The sequence below is a fragment of the Malus sylvestris genome, chromosome 11, assembly GCF_916048215.2.
Source record: "Malus sylvestris chromosome 11, drMalSylv7.2, whole genome shotgun sequence".
Classification (NCBI taxonomy): Eukaryota; Viridiplantae; Streptophyta; class Magnoliopsida; order Rosales; family Rosaceae; genus Malus; species Malus sylvestris.
In genome coordinates, this window is record NC_062270.1 from 17,943,596 (window position 1) to 17,960,019 (window position 16,424).

Consider the following 16,424-nt stretch of genomic DNA (forward strand, 5'->3'; position numbering starts at 1 on the left):
TTGTGTTCTGTGCTGTTAATTTATTTCAATTTGCCAATATGTTTATTAACTTGTTAATTGAAGTCCTTCATGACATTTTTTTCTTCTTCATTATATCATGTAGACCAATGGCTCTTCTAAGTTTGTCCACAAAGAAGAAATTACATGCTACGTTGAATGTGTTGATTGTCTATCTTCGAACTATATTTGTTGCATGTGCTACTTCTTGTTTCTATTCTTGGTATCATTTCCAAAAGTGTCTTAGAAGTCCCTTACCTTCTCAAACAATTATAAGAGTTTAAAAGCAATTAGAATACTTACATGGTTTAATTTATGAGAATGAGGTGACATGTATTGCTGAACTACGAATAGATAGATGATCCTGTCATAAATTATGTCCAAGTTCTGGTGACTAGAGGACAGCTATGAGCTACTCAAAATGTGTTTATAAAGGAGATGGTTGCATTGTTTCTATACAATCTTGCACACCATCTTAAGAATAGCATAGTTAACCATCACTTTAGAAGGTCTGGTCAAACAATTAGTAAGTATTTCCATGAGTGTATTAAAGCAATGATTTGATGCCAAAAGGATTTGTGGAAAACACCTGAACCTATCCCTAAGAACTCAACTGACCCAAAGTGGAAATGGTTTAAGGTATGTAGTATATACATGTCTACACTACTTAGTAATTACTAGTTTTTTATTTCACAGTTTAGTTTGTTAATTTAGTGTCCTATGTACTATGGAATTACTTAGGTGCACTAGATGGAACACCGGTTAAGGTGCATGTACCAGAATGTAAACCAAAAGTACAGAACAAGGAAAAATGAAATAGTAACGAATTTTTTGGGAGTCTGCACAACATACATGCAGTTTATATATGTTTTACCTGGATGGGAAGGGTCCGCACATGATGGTCAAGTTCTTAGAGATGTTGTGAATATGAGAAATGGATTGAAAGTCCCCAATGGTAACATTCACAACTTTTTTTAGTAATTAAAATTCTTATCTTTTGAATTGCAAGTGATATAGGGTTGTAAGTTTGACAATTTAATTCTTTGTCAACAATAGTTTGTTACTATTTAGTTGATGGTGGCTACACAAACGGAAAAGGTTTTCTTGCACCTTATAGACGAACCCGTTATCATTTGAATGGGTGGAAAGATGGTTATCGTCCTACAACACTGGCTGAGTTTTTTAATATGAAACACTCAAGTACTCGGAATGTCCTTGAAATATGTTTTGAGCTATTGAAAATGCGTTGGGAAATTCTTAGGAGCCCATCCTTTTACGACATTAGGACACACCATTGCATAATTTCAGTGTGTTGTATGCTCCATAATTTTATAAAGAGTGAGATGGTTGTAGATCCTATAGAAGCTGATGCGGACGGGCAATTTCAAGATGGGAATTCAGATGCGAATTACTATATTACCACTGTTGAGTCCTCCAATGAGTGGGCTGCATGGAGGAATAACCTTGCACAAGAAATATGGAACAATAGTGTGTCTTTTTATATTATAATGTTTGTAATAACATTTGGAATGCTTCTTTTGTTTTTAAGTTAAGAAAGACATCATTGTTTGTGTAGTGACATTTTGAATGGTCTATTTGTTTCTAAGTTAAGAAAGACATCAGTGTTTGTTTCTAAGTCAAGAAAGACATTTTGAATGGTCTATTTATGTCAAAAACGGTTTGTGTAATAACATTTGGAATGTTGTATTTGTTTCTAAGTTAAAGAAAGACACCTATTTGTAATCAAAATCAATTTGGAATGCTTATGATTTCTAATATTGTTATGTAGAATGGCGTCTGTTTTCATCTGCAAAATGAGGATAAAATATTGGTTGAGTTGCATAGTGACCCGACTTGGCGAGCTGACACTAGTTTCAAGAATGGTTATTTGGGGAAGATAGAAGCTATGATGGAAGCCAAACTCCCAGGATACAAATTAAAGGCGTCTCCCCACATTGAATCACGCATCAACACGTTGAAGGCAAAAATATTTTGCCTTAACTGAAATGCTAACTCTCAGTGGGTTTGAGTGGAATGAAGAGAAAATGATGTTGGCTTGTGAGAAAAGTGTGTGTGACGAGACTACGACTGTATGCATATATATGCCCTTGCTAATTTAAGAAAACTTTAATATTTATCAGTACTAGACAAAAATTGTATTTATCCTGTAAGGACATTTGAATGAATAAATGCAAATTATGGTGAATCTTTATAAATGCAAATTGGTATCAATCTATATAAATGCCAATAAGCTAATCAGTAGATGATACCAATGCAAATTGGTATCAATCTTTATAAAAGCCAATCGGCTAATTGGTAACTCTAGCTGCACATATGTATCTTTATAAAATCAAATTGGTGAATCTTGCTGCACATATATCTGAATGTATTTTGTGTTTTATTTTATTGTGTTTTGTTTTATAGTTTTCTTACGTGCCTTATTTTTTGTGTTTTTTGTTTGTAGGGTAAAAAGGATGTAAGAGGATTGTATGATAAGCCTTTTCCACACTACCATAGTTTGGGAGAGATTTATGCAAAAGATCGTGTTGTGGGTGCAAATACTGGTAACGCAGATGACGATGAAGAACAAGTTAGACCTGAAGATGCCAATGTCAATCAAATTGAAGGCGAGGATGAAAGTGGAAATGATTTTGATACTTCTTTCTCAACACCAAATACCCAACAATAAAGGAATGCAGAAAGTAACAGATTAAACAGAGGTCGTAAGAGGGCAAAAGTAGGGGATGCAATGGCTAAGCAGTTCTCTATTATGGCTAAAGTTATATCCGATGTGGGACCTAAGATTGATGGTCTAGCTCATGCACTGTCAACCGATATAAATCTGACTGAAGTGCAAGAAAAACTTAACTGTGAGTTGAGCAAAATGGAGTCTTTGGCTCCCATGGAATTATTTCAAGTCACCAACTTCTTGGCCAAAGAACATGACCTTTTGAGGTTCTTTTTCAACATGTTTGATGAGAGGAAGAGTGCCTATGTGATTACTTTGTTGTAGACTTGGATGCATAATGACATCTAAGTGACGGTCCAAAAAATGTGAATACTAGTTTTTTGCTATGACATGCTCGCTGCCATGATGACATATTAGGGAAATTTGTGAATGTTTTGTATATCTAATGACTGATTAGATGACACCATGATGGTGAAGAACTACTTTTTGTTGATATTATGATGTTTAGGCAGGTTAGGAATATTTTGTTGACAATCTAATGTGTAGGCAGGTTATGAATATTTTATTGATAATATGATGCCCGTGCAGGGTATGACTAGTTTGTTTAGGTTGGTTATGATGGTTAGATAGATGTACTTTGATGTAAAATATTATCTTTAATGAAGTTATTTCCTACTCTTTGTTTGTTCCTAATTTTTTTCTTCATTTATTTACTATTATACAAAATCCGCCTCCTAAAGATCTCTTTAGTTTAAGGGGAATCAAGTTTTTTGATTCAAAATGGTAAAAATCATTCCTTCTACTCATTGACATTATGTAACAAAATATATCCTTGAAGAGTTAAGATTGAAAATGCTCCTAACAACCTCGTTCCATGTCTTTGTAGCTCATTAAGCACAACTCCATGCTCATTCACATTATGCACAACTCCATGCTCATTCACATCATGCACAACTCCATGCTCATTCATATTATGCAAAACTCCATGCATATTCCGAAGAGAAGAAACTACAACTTGAACCAGAAAATTTAAATATTAAAGTAAATACTTAAATTTATTAAAAAAAAAGATTTAAAAAAAAAAAAAACATTTTAGTGTGTATATGAAATAAAAAAGCAATTTAATTTTGATTTCTTACTATTATATCGTATATCAAATTTTATTAAAAAAGTATATAAATATTTGATTTGGGATAAGGGAATTTTAGTAATCATACTGGTTTATATTCCGATTATGCTGAATTAGTAAACAGCATTATAGAATTAGTGTAATTTCTATTCCGATTCTAGAACATTTAAGTAAACAACTTCAACATGAATCAAATTCTGACTTCTCCTCATTCCAACTCCTCCTCAATTCAATTTCTCCTATTTCTATTATGGTTAGTTAATTAATGAACATTGGAAACATTTAAACATGTTCACCAAAATAATTAAGCCAAACGGGTTAGTTGTTTCATCCGTAAAAATAAAATTGTCTCAAACTAACATAATATTTTTAGGATACAACATCCATTAGTCAACAATCTAACCCATAGACTGACACACCCCAACCGAGATCGAAGCATGATGGCCGTCACATGAGGGTAATGTAGCCATGTGCATAGTGCGGAAGCAATAAAGATAAGAAATATACGAATCAATAAAAACCGAAAACTACTAATGTGCACTAATAAACAGGAAGTGCTACGAGTGAGATACAAGTGTAAATACTCCTAATCACAGCATAGAAAGTCTAGGTGCAGTCCAATAGGACAAGTACTAGTTATACAGTACCAAAAAATGTCCTACAATTATTTTATTATGTCAGAACCGCCGAAATCCTCATACGCCACCAACCGCAAGTCTACCTAAAACCTAGAGGGGCCCAAAATAGAAAATGTGAGTGGGCAAAAAAAAATGTCTTTCACAACCATTTCATCATTAAAATGCTCTAACCCCTCGCCGTAAAATATGTATAATTTTCCCAGAATAGAATATAAACATATTCATAAATAAATAAATATATATATATATATATGTATATTTCAATTCAAATCATGCTTCACATAACCATATTCTTAAGTATGCCATGCCAAAACATAAAATAGAATAAGTAACTCAGGTGAAAATAAATTCATGGAAAATAACATATTAGCCGGAACCCCTGCATAAGTCTGTACAGCTAAATTCATAGCTCATTATTCAATCTAGCTTACCTATATGGTACTACATTGCACATAAGTCGAAACCACTAAAAGGGTTTGTACGATAAGACTGGGTGTAATATAATTATGCTCAATACTATGTTCTCATGATAGCTGGGCGATAAATTGCTAGTCACCTACAAGTCAAAACCACCTATGATGGTTTGTACGACAAGACTGTGCACCTAAATTGGATCCAATGTGAGCATATGGTGCGGGGGTGACATTATAAACAGGCATGTGTCATATCTCTGGCTAAATCACAATCACCCTAAGTGCAAATTTATGAGCTCAATGTTTCTCAATCACAACTTTAATCACAATCACACTTCATAACTCACATGGGCTTACCTGAGCGTCCACAACACCACAATTATATAATATGCATCATATACCAGTTCATATACGGAATATAAATTTATATGCATGGCATTTCAAGGCATACTTTCATTTAAACGCATTTTCTGGGAAAATATCAAGTATATAAGTATATACTGAAAACCAAAAGCCCACTCACTGGTATGTCGAAGGGTCGTAGCCCCCGAGTCGCCCTTAACTGCGCTCGTCCTCGGGATAAGTCTCCCCTATATGCGAAACAACTATAAATACATTAATTTAAAGCACATAACCAATACTAGCTAATAACTTCTCATACATTGCTCAAATGGGATGTTTGAATATACCAACGTGATTTACACAACCTCACGAACATCCTTATATTTTTAGAAAATTTTTTCGGCCACCCACGCGCTGGCCAAGGCACGGCCAGATGCGCCGCCCATGTGCCTTGCACACTGACGGTAACCTTAACGGCGTTAGGGAATATTTCATTAAAAAGTAGCATATACCGTTAAAACTAACCTCACGTCGTTGGAATATTCCGTCAAACTTGACAGAATATTCCGTCAAACTTGACAGAATATTCCGTCGTCTTCTTCCTTGGTTCGTCGGACCGTTGCCGTCGCCGGAAAAATTGGAAAATTTTTAAACCTTTATCTCACCCATTTTTCATCCAAATTTCATGAAACTAGTACCAAAATGAAGCTCTTAACTTGTAGAACATTTCCTTATCGGTTTAAAGCCCCAAAGATCACAGGATCTCGTCAGAGAAATTCGAGAGAAACCGGCCAAACTTGAAACTAACAATCTCAACCTCTAAAACTACCCAGCGAGCTACCCCGAGCTTCGTGAAGACCTTATAAAGCTCCTTGTGAGCTTAAAATCCTCTAAAAACTCTTCATTTGAACGTGCATGAACAGTGCCAATTTCGGGGTAGGGTTTTTCACAGGTTTTTCGAAGCTTCCAAGTCCTAAAAATGGTATGGTTGAGTTCGTGATGACGAGATGAAAGTGATGGTACTAATCACGAGCTCGATCTATGCAAAAATGGGTTGGTTTGAGGTTCATCCGTACGAGTTGTACGAAAATGGAAAAAGATCCGAGAAAGGGAGGAGAGAGAAAGGTCAATAGAAGGTGTGGGTGTGTGTGGTCCAATTTGGGTCACTAATCACAACAAAAAATTACTAACTTAAATTCCAAAAACTTAGGAACTAACCAATTAAGTTTAAACCCAAACTTAGCCACAACACCACATAACAAACTCAATGTCCAAGGGCAATTTAGACATTTCATACCATCGAAACTAATATATCTCAGGATGGGCTGTGACATAGACAAAGTCATCCAGTTTGCAGATAAATTCCTAGATGAAATCACTGAAAAAATCCAACTCCAACGATTTCTAGGATCATTAAATTATGTTGCAAACTTCTACCCAAAATTGAGAGAACAATGCAAATCATTATCATACTTCCACAGTCAAACAAATCAAGTTTCATGTCCAGACATGACCTTGTCTTGGTATTTCTACAATCAATTCATTCAAAATTGTTGAAAGTGATGCCTCTGAAATTGGTTACAGAGGTATTCTTAAACAGTCAACTCATCTCGGTTCTCCTGAACAAATTATTCGTTTCCATTCAAAAGTCTGGAATTCTATTAAAAAGAAATATTATCTATAGTAGTATGCATATCAAAATTTCAAGATGATTTGTTAAATCAAATTTTTTTTAGTAAGAGTCGATTGTAAAAGTGCAAAACATGTTTTACAAAAAGATATTCAAAACATTACACCAAAACAAATGTTTGCACGATGGTAGTCAATATTAAGTTTTTTTTTTTTTTCGAAATTGAATACATAAAAGGCAGCCAAAATTCCATTTTTGATTTCCTAAAAAGTGAGTTTCTGCAGCAAAAAAATATCAGGACGAAATCCTTATCAAAGAAGGCTTCCTGCCTCTCTTAACCCAGTAAAAAAAGAATTAGTTAAACAAGAGTCATGCCTTGTACCTTACTTAGCCAGTAACTCAGTAAACCGTTTTACTCCCTTAGGTTTTACCGTAAGGAATTTCCAACCAAATTATCAATTAGCCTTAGTCAAACCTTATGATCCTTACAAAACCTCAATAAGACCATCACAACCAATGATCAATTACAGTCAAACCTCTCCCTGCATTCAAAAATCATGTAGTGAATATTTGTTCAGTTACCCTCCATATCTTATTCCAAACCCAATACTAGCAAAGTTAGCTAGATTCTGGTTTCCCCCAAATTTCCACTACTGACTGGAAGAGTCATACAAGACCCTTGGATTTTACAAAAGCATTCTCTTTGAAACCGAATTAATAACCATTAAATCTATCACTAGTCACATAGATGAAAACAACATTCTTTATCATAATTTACACATTGAAAATATCATGTCAAAAAAGGAATTGGGAATCCCTATTTACAAACACAAGTCGCTTCACACTTAACCACCCAATATTCAGTATAATTATTATGATTACATCAATGCATGGACAAATACTTTCCTCTATTAGAAAGAGGATTTCAGTCACTCTTGGTTTATCAATTTCAACAAGAAATTTCAACGAATATTCCCAGCTTGGTTCTCCAAGTAGTGGTCAGTTCATGACCTAATAACCAGTCTTATCCTGGAATTACTCATGCATAGAATTAACCATTATCAGTCAAGATTCGACAGAAGCCTATTCAACAAGAAAATACCGCTTCTTTTAATTTTGAGGGCCAAATATAAAGTTCCATGGATTTTAAAATGGGGGTATGGAGGAAACAATGAAGAAGTTCATAGAGTCAGATCAGTTAAATGCTGGGACAAATTCAATCAGCAAAGAATCATTAAACAGGTTCTTAGTGAATTTCTAGTTGAACCACACCCAGTTATCAAAACACAATCATTATCAGACATCTCTCCATCTTTCTCACTCAAAGGAAAGTCAAAGTCTTCCGAGTCATCAAAATCAAAGCACAAAGTTGTAGAAATTGAAGACTTTGGACATAAACTTCTTGCTCAAGCAGCAAAGTTACAGTCACAGGCAACTGAGTTACAATTACAGTTAAACTCTGAAGACGAAGAAGATGAAACTTCCTCCAAGACATCAGATACTTCATCACAGCAACTGGTAAAGCCAAACAGTCAAAGTACCAGGTGGGCTGATTACCAAGATGCACAAGACCTATTTGCATAAAGCCATGTGAATCAACAAGTCAAGCCATGTGAACACAATCAATCACTATGTGAGGAGTTCAATCATCATTTCAAGATACAATGTGAAGCATTCAAACATTATTCACATTCAGACATTATTTTGACAGTAAAAACAAGGAATCAATTAGTCAGCAGGAATCACTCAACACATTCTACAATAAAAGCAATAATTATTTCGATAAGTTCACTATTTATCAATAGTAAAAGCAAGTCATCTTCCATCCCGTGCTTCAATAGTAAAGAAACTCAATCATTCAAGTCTCATTTTCCAAGTCTAAAAGAAGAAGACTCCGAAGACAAAGAAAGCAAGTTAATTTACACATCTTTTCCTCAGTTCAAATTTTCTTTGAGTTCACACAATATTCAAATAAATAAAATATTGTAAACACTTTCATTTTAGAAAAAAGAAGATGGATGTCTACAAGCACCATCATCCAATTCATTAGTAAATTTTATCAGTCAATTGTAAGTTTTCAAAAGTCAACAATAAATTCTATTTTAAGTAATTAATTTACATCATTAATTTAAATCCATTGTTTTCATCATAATGTGTGATCCAATTTTACTTAGCAATCTCAGTCATTCTAGAATTGAAGTATTTATTTCTTATCTTATTCACAAAATAGAAACTGAGTCAGATTTCTATACATTCATTTTATCAATCTATTCTAATCAATCTTATCTCATCTGTCATATAGTAAACAGATCCATCGCCAGATCAATACTCATCTTGTATATCTGCTTCATTTGGATAAATATATATATATATATATATATATATTAAAAATGTTTTAGTTTTCGAAGGGGTTTACTCACAGGTAAGCAGAGCGTCCCACGCAATTAGGCTCCATGCTTGTACCCTTCTAATCCTCTAATAGTCATGTGATTATCAATAAAAGCTAACATAAGCTTAAATCATCAATTTATGGGACAAGGCCAAAAACTACCATTTAGGTATTGAACTTGCACAAACAGAGGGCACCACGTGATTTAGAACACCGAAAAACCTAGGGTTAGGTGTCGGGTCTGTCACGGATCGCCACGTGCCACTATGCTCCGACCACGTGCCACGACATGCCGCTGCATTAGTGTCACGCACCGTCAAGCACTGTTATACTCACTATTGCGGTTCGGCGAGTAGACGTCACACTTGCCATCGCTAGAGCCACGTGCTGGTGCAGTGAGTTTAGATAAGGTTAACAGAATATACCTTATCCGATACAAGATTCCATGAAAGTTAATAGAATCTCAGATACAAGATTCTATTAAAGTTAATAGAATCTCAACTCCTGTCATTAAAGTTAACGACGATCGTCAAAAGTCACTGTCACCGATCGCCGGTGACTCGTCGGAATCTACAAATAAAGACCAGTATACGGTTTAGGGCTTCCCGAGCTCAATTTCAATGATTTCAAATCCAAAATTTGAATAAACATGTCCTAAAAATCACCAGAAACTCACCTAGGACCCCTTAAGGACGATGAGATGTGGAATCCCTCTTGGATTCAACGATTTGGGCTTGGTACAACTCGCCGGAATCTAGAAATAGTAGGCAAAGAATATGCATGTCAGTACATAGCGATCTCTAGCTCAAAACTCACTTGCAAATAGATATCTAGTTACCTAGAATAGTGTTCAAAGGAGTTCGAGTGCCAACAAAACTCGCCGAAAAATGCACAGGGTTTGCTGTCGAAAACTGAGACCAAGAGAATGGGTGCATGCAGAGAGTTAAACCCATAAATTCAAGCTTAGGTTAGCCCAACTGAATTCAAGTTTAGGTTAGCCCAACAATACATTAAAAGTCTAAATCGAGCTAAATCCCAAGAAGACAGTCACTGCCAAGCTTCGAACTCAATGACATTTGTTGGAATTCATCGCTGGGATGACATGCATGCATTGATTCAAAACAGAGATTAAACCCCAGAGATTTTCGACATAATACTCATCACAGATGGGTTAGAACCCCACAGAACCAAAAGGGGAAAATAATTCATACCTGAGATAAAGTTCGAGAGAGCTTAAGCTCTCAGCGTTAATGGCAGAACACACGATGGTGCACCGATGATACATGCAACGCTGCAGGGTCATTCCCCATGTCCCAAGGGTTCGAGGTTCAGATTTTTTAGGGTAGATTTGGTCAAAATGGAGAGGAATGGTGGGGGTTCCTTCTCGAAGCCTAGAGAGAGAGAGGGAGAGTGTCAAGAGTTAAAGTTAGGTTTCAGAAAAATGAAAAAGGAGCGAAAGAGTAGGCCAGATGTGGGTATAACCCCATCCCACTTAAGAATTATTTAAGTGAAATTACCCAATTGCCCTCCTAAGTTGCAAAATTAACAATTTGGTCCTCGGAAATAAAATACATTATTTTAAGGTACGGGTTGTAACAGTCGACTCTCATAGATGGAATTGTTATGCACCATTTTAGTTGCTTAATGCAATGTCATTTAATTGTAAACGTTTCAATTTAAATCTAATAAAATTTTATGCCGATTGCTGCAGCAAAAAAGAAAAAAAAGAAAAAAAAAAAAGAGGGAAGTTTCATTTTCTGCTCTTAATGAGTCACATAGCAAACAGAAGTGTGAAATTATTCAATTGGAACAAAATTGCACAAACGTTATCATCATCGTTTGGGCATCATCACTTTATTCCTTTTGTCTCATGCATTGGAGTGAATTTTTTTCCTCAAGATTTCTCAAACATACAAAACCTTGGGTTCACAATACTAAAACCTCCATCCACCAAAATTTAAAATGGACAAATCTGAATTTCTGAATCAAAGATTAAAAAAAGGAAAAAAAAGTAAAAATTTAAAATATACGGATTAAAAGGCAATGGCACTACCTCTGAAACCATGGGATTATAGTTCACCTTGACAGGAATCGTCGAAGAGAAATTAGGGGCCAAATTTCTGTGACCCATTTCGAAATCCAAATTTACATTCTTCAATTAGTTGGACCAATTGGACTCATAAACACCCAGAACACAATAAACAAAAAATGAAATGGACGAACACAGTAAAACAAAAAGCTATTGAACAAATCGAATACAGCACTAAAGAATTACAAGCGAGGAATCAAATATTTTCATGTAATGTCAAATAATTGGATAATCTTACAATATCCATCAACGATAGCATCTATAAAACTATGGGATTATAGTTCACCTCAACCGATAAACAACCAGAACACAATAAACCAAAACTAAAATAGACAAACACACTGATAGGGATTTTACCACCTGCAAAACAAGGGATAAAAACACTTAAAAATACTTGTAAGAGAACAAGGTAGTTGTGGTATTGTTTGGGCCCAAAATAATAGCTTGGGCCGAGGGTAGGATCACTCTCGGTCCAGGAGGCCGGGCGGCAGAAGGACCATGGATCGGTCAACACGTGGGCGTCCAAACCTAGGGCGGTTAGGACGAATCCTAGTGCAATGGGGAGTCTCGACGAGATCGGATATCCAGGAAACTAATCCAGCTTAGCTAAGGACTAGGTTCATAGTCCTAGTAGATGTAGGACTGGTCGAGGTGATCCGGAGAGGGAAACCTAGTCCGAGTAGGATTTAAACTCGGACTCAAGGTTCAGTACTATAAATAGGGGACGCTGTGCATCAGGAAAGGCCCCTGCAAATCAACACAAAAATTGCCCTGCGCAAACTCTCACAACTTGAGATCTTTTTCTTTTCCTTTTTCGCTGACACATCTTCCGTTGGCATCAACAGCACTGTGGAAGCAACCGGTGATATCTTAAGTCGGCATAGATAGCTCTGTCACCGTAGAGTCGGTCGGTCTCGCAGTATCTTCCGTTGGCATCAACAGCACTGCGGCGAGAACGGTCGATTGCCTATCCAAGTCTCGGTCGAGAAGGGTTTTCGAATCCTTGTTGGTCGAGGTCATCTCATTAGCCTTCTCGGCGAGGTGAGGTGTTACAGTTATTACATTCGGCACATTGCAAGCCGAATTCGGTTCGTGAACTTTGTAAGAAATAGCAGCCTTGTCTTCAGGCTCGAGAACCCAAGAGGCCGAGACGCGTTCCTTTCTCGGCCGCAATCGCAAGACGCAGAAGTCAGTAGCGCGACCCAACGCAGCATCATCAAATTTACTCCTCGGCCGAGCCTCGGCCGACGAGTTGGCACGCCCCGCAATCACCGAAGGACGTAGTTAGCTTAGAATATATTCGGCCTGCGCGCCACGTAGGCTTTGTAATTTCTAGGGTCAACATTTTGGCACGCCCAGTGGGACCCAGTGCTAAACTACGAAGTTCATGCCAATTGAAACACGATCGGTAAAAAAGAAAACAGCTATGGGAAAGTCGACAGCCGATTTACCGAGTCAGAGCATAGGACAGAGTGTGCCACAGGCGCAGAATCCCCTTAGCGTTGGTACACCTGAGTCCACGAGCGCGACTCGCCGAGAGAGAGAAGTTAATCTCGGCGGTCAACTCCGTGGTTTAGAGATCCCTAACAGAAACACATGCGTTCTCAATGAAGGGATAATAGAGGAATGTGACGAGGATGGTGGTGAAGGATCAGACCCACCAACGAGGTCGTTTCTCCGAAAGCGACTGGACGAGCAGTCTCGGTCAGTCGAGCAGACGTTCAGTCGAGGCATTGACAAGCTGCATGACGCGATACTCAGTGCCAATGATCGGCAAACCAAGCTGCTCGAAATGCTGGTTAGTCAAGTTGGTGGCAGCAGGCCTTTCGATCTTCGCCAACCTTGTTTACCAGAAAACAACCCTGCACCGATTGTACCGGCCGGGCCTATTCCTGCCCTGCTCAAACCAATTAACTTGGAGAAAGGAGGAGGGTCGAATAGTAGGTCAGACGGGACCGACCAGAGGGTCGAAGCAACACCTGTTGATATGACCGAAGTTCAGCGGATGATTGACTCGGCCATGAAGAAAGGGCCGAAGTTTCCTAAGTTTATTCATCCGTACCCAGCTTACGTGGAATCGTTTGGGTACCCGAAGGGTTTCAAGATCCCAGATTTTAGTCTTTTTGCCGGTGAATCGTCTTTATCTTCGTTGGAGCACGTGGCTCGTTTCACTGCGCAATGCGGAGATGTCAATAGCGACTTTAATAAGTTACGGCTATTCAACTTCTCATTGACCGGCTCGGCATTTGCTTGGTACATTAATCTACCCCCCAATTCCGTCCAGAACTGGGAAGAGTTGGTCGAGAAGTTCCATGAGCAGTTTTATCGACCAGGGATGGAGATGTCAGTTTCTTCATTAGCAAGGATGGCTCAGGCATCTGATGAATCACCAATGGACTATCTCACTAGGTTCAAATCGGCCCGGAATTGGTGCCGAGTGCCCTTACCCGAAGTCGAATTTGTCAGGCTTGCTTTGAACGGCCTCGACGTCGAATACAAAAAGAAATTCCTGGGGGCAAACTTTCGGGACATGTATGAATTAGCCCAGCATGTTGAAGAGTACGACTACTTGCTCCGTGAGGAGAAGGTTTCAAAAACGCCATCTCGGGGGACGTTGTACAAAAATCCTACTGTCAGCTATGCGTCAACCGAGGATGAATGCGTCAGTGTGGATGCGGCCGAGATAGTGATAGATAAGCCATACGTTTGTAAGGCATTAACTCAGGTTGATTCTAGAGAAGTCAAAAGTCGCTCGGCCGCTGAAGGAGTGTTGAAACCATCAAAGGTCTACACTTTTGATATTACCAAGGCTGACGCAATCTTCGACCAACTGTTATCCGCAAGAATTATCAAGCTTCGGCCTGGTCACAACATTCCTAAGGCCGAAGAGCTTAAAGGGAAGGTGTATTGCAAATACCACAATTCAAGCAAACATACGACAAACAATTGTGTCGTATTTCGCGACAACGTTCAAAACTGGATTGATAATGGCAAACTGAAATTCCCCGAAAAAAAGATGAGTGTGGATACTGATCCATTCCCCACGGCAACAGTAAACATGGTCGACGCGTACCTACCCAAGGACAAAGGGAAAGGCAAGGCTAAAGTGGTTGAGACACAACGCCCGCGGAATCAGAATGTTCGGCCACGGTTCATGGCTGATTTTCGTTCAAATAAACCACCTACGGCTTTAACGGGGCCCGCTATTGTCAAATCTATGATGGATTATAGTACTGATGAAGATAGTGGGACGACGGTTTTGTGCAGGAAATGTAGAGCGAAGGTCGACAGTGAATCAGAGGAGAAGCCTTCTTCGGAGCCTGTGGCCGCAACTCGGCAAAAGGTAGCCAATGAAGGCCACCATCACGGGGTTTTTGAGAGGCTCGGTCCTAAAGTACGGATGGAAGATACACCCCCGGTCAGGCGACGCCTTGATTTTGATGCTTCATTTTATGACGATGATTACTATAAGCGTAATTCTAGCAGTTCAGGATCATCACGGAGTCAAAAGACCTTCAAGCCTCCCGAGCCTAGAGATCAACGTTGGTATACATACCATTCTTCGAAGGGCGTTTACACTGCGTTGTCCAAATCTCAGAAACGCCGACATCAACGGATAGATTGCATGGCTCGCCGACAAGCAGCCCAAGAAACTTCGGCCCCTAAGTGGCGACCGAAGGATACAGTTGCCACTAATGAGGAGCGACCACCTCCACCAATTATGACAGAGTTGGCTCAGGGGAAACGGCTGGTCGATCAAGACGTCGAGACCATGTTTGAAGAAGCTGATAAGCGGATCAAACTTCTCATTCGACCAGGGGAAATGAAGGCACGTGTTGAACATTTCAGGCAAGAGGCCGAAAGCAAATTATCCCCGCTAGCTATACAAGAGCCTTTGGTCAAAATTCGACGGAATTTGCACCCCCCGTTCCTTGGGGAGTCTTTGGAGTATATGCGAGAATTTCATAAGAAACATTCGGCCAACGATTTGTATGGTTTACCGAAGGCATGTCAGGACACCATTGATCTTGTCTTGACTTGTCCGGATGCTGAGCGGATCATCCAAAAGACCTCAGATCCGGGATTGAAAGCAAGGTTCCAGCACATACGAGAAGCTCGTGTCTTTGGATTTGAAGTTGACCCGTATACCGATATCGATGTCGCTGACCTTCCTTTCTCGCTGGAGGACCTTCAGTATTTACGGTATCACTTTGAAGTATTTTCGACGGTTTCTCTCTTCGGCCTTACGACCGATAAAATCGCCCGTATTGCCCGTCTGGATGCTTATCTCGACACTAGGGATGCTCGGCTACACTACCAGGAGCAGGTTCAGGTCTTGACCCCAAGTTCATTGTCAATCTCGACCTTACCTGAGGCGGTCACGCAGAACCAACAAGTGGCCGAAGCAGCTCCGCCGAGTGACATTATTGAAGTGACGGAAGAATCTCATTTTCCGACTCTGACGACAACTGAGTCCGTAGTCGCTGACCAACCGAACGAGGAGGGTCTCGACCAGATGGGCCCGTCAGTCCTGGATAATATGGAAATTAGTATGGTCCATGTGTTACCTGCCGATTTTCAATCAAGCACGGCTCAACCAAATTTCCTCGATGGAGATGTGGTTGTCGAGGAACCTGGCCATGTTGATTTTGTATCGATTGCTGAAGGCGAGTCAACAGCAAAAGATGATAGTCTAAAGGCCGCTTTGGCCGAATTGTTCCCTCGTTTATCATCGGCCAAGCTTCACCATTTAAAGCCATTGTATGTAACGGCACACATCGAGGGATATCCGGTTTCTAAAGTTTTTGTCGATTGTGGAGCTACTGTCAATATCATGCCCCTGAACATCATGAAGGCCTTACGCCGTTCCAATGACGAGCTTATTCCGTCAGGGATCACAATGAGTAGTTTCGTCGGCGATAAGTCCCACACCAAAGGTGTGCTTCCGTTAACTGTGAATATTGCCGGTCGCACCCGTATGACCGCCTTTTTCGTGGTTGATTCCAAAACCGAGTATAATGCACTGCTCGGCCGAGATTGGATTCATCAAACCAGTTGTATTCCTTCCTCATTGTACCAAGTGCTTGTCTTTTGGGACGGCAAATCGG

General features: G+C 39.1%; 1 pseudogene; it reads left to right on the top strand.

The window, feature by feature from the left end:
- The first annotated feature begins 1,831 nt into the window (after nt 1-1,831).
- LOC126591638 (uncharacterized) lies at nt 1,832-3,034 on the top strand (annotated as a pseudogene).
- The last annotated feature ends 13,390 nt before the right edge of the window (nt 3,035-16,424 follow it).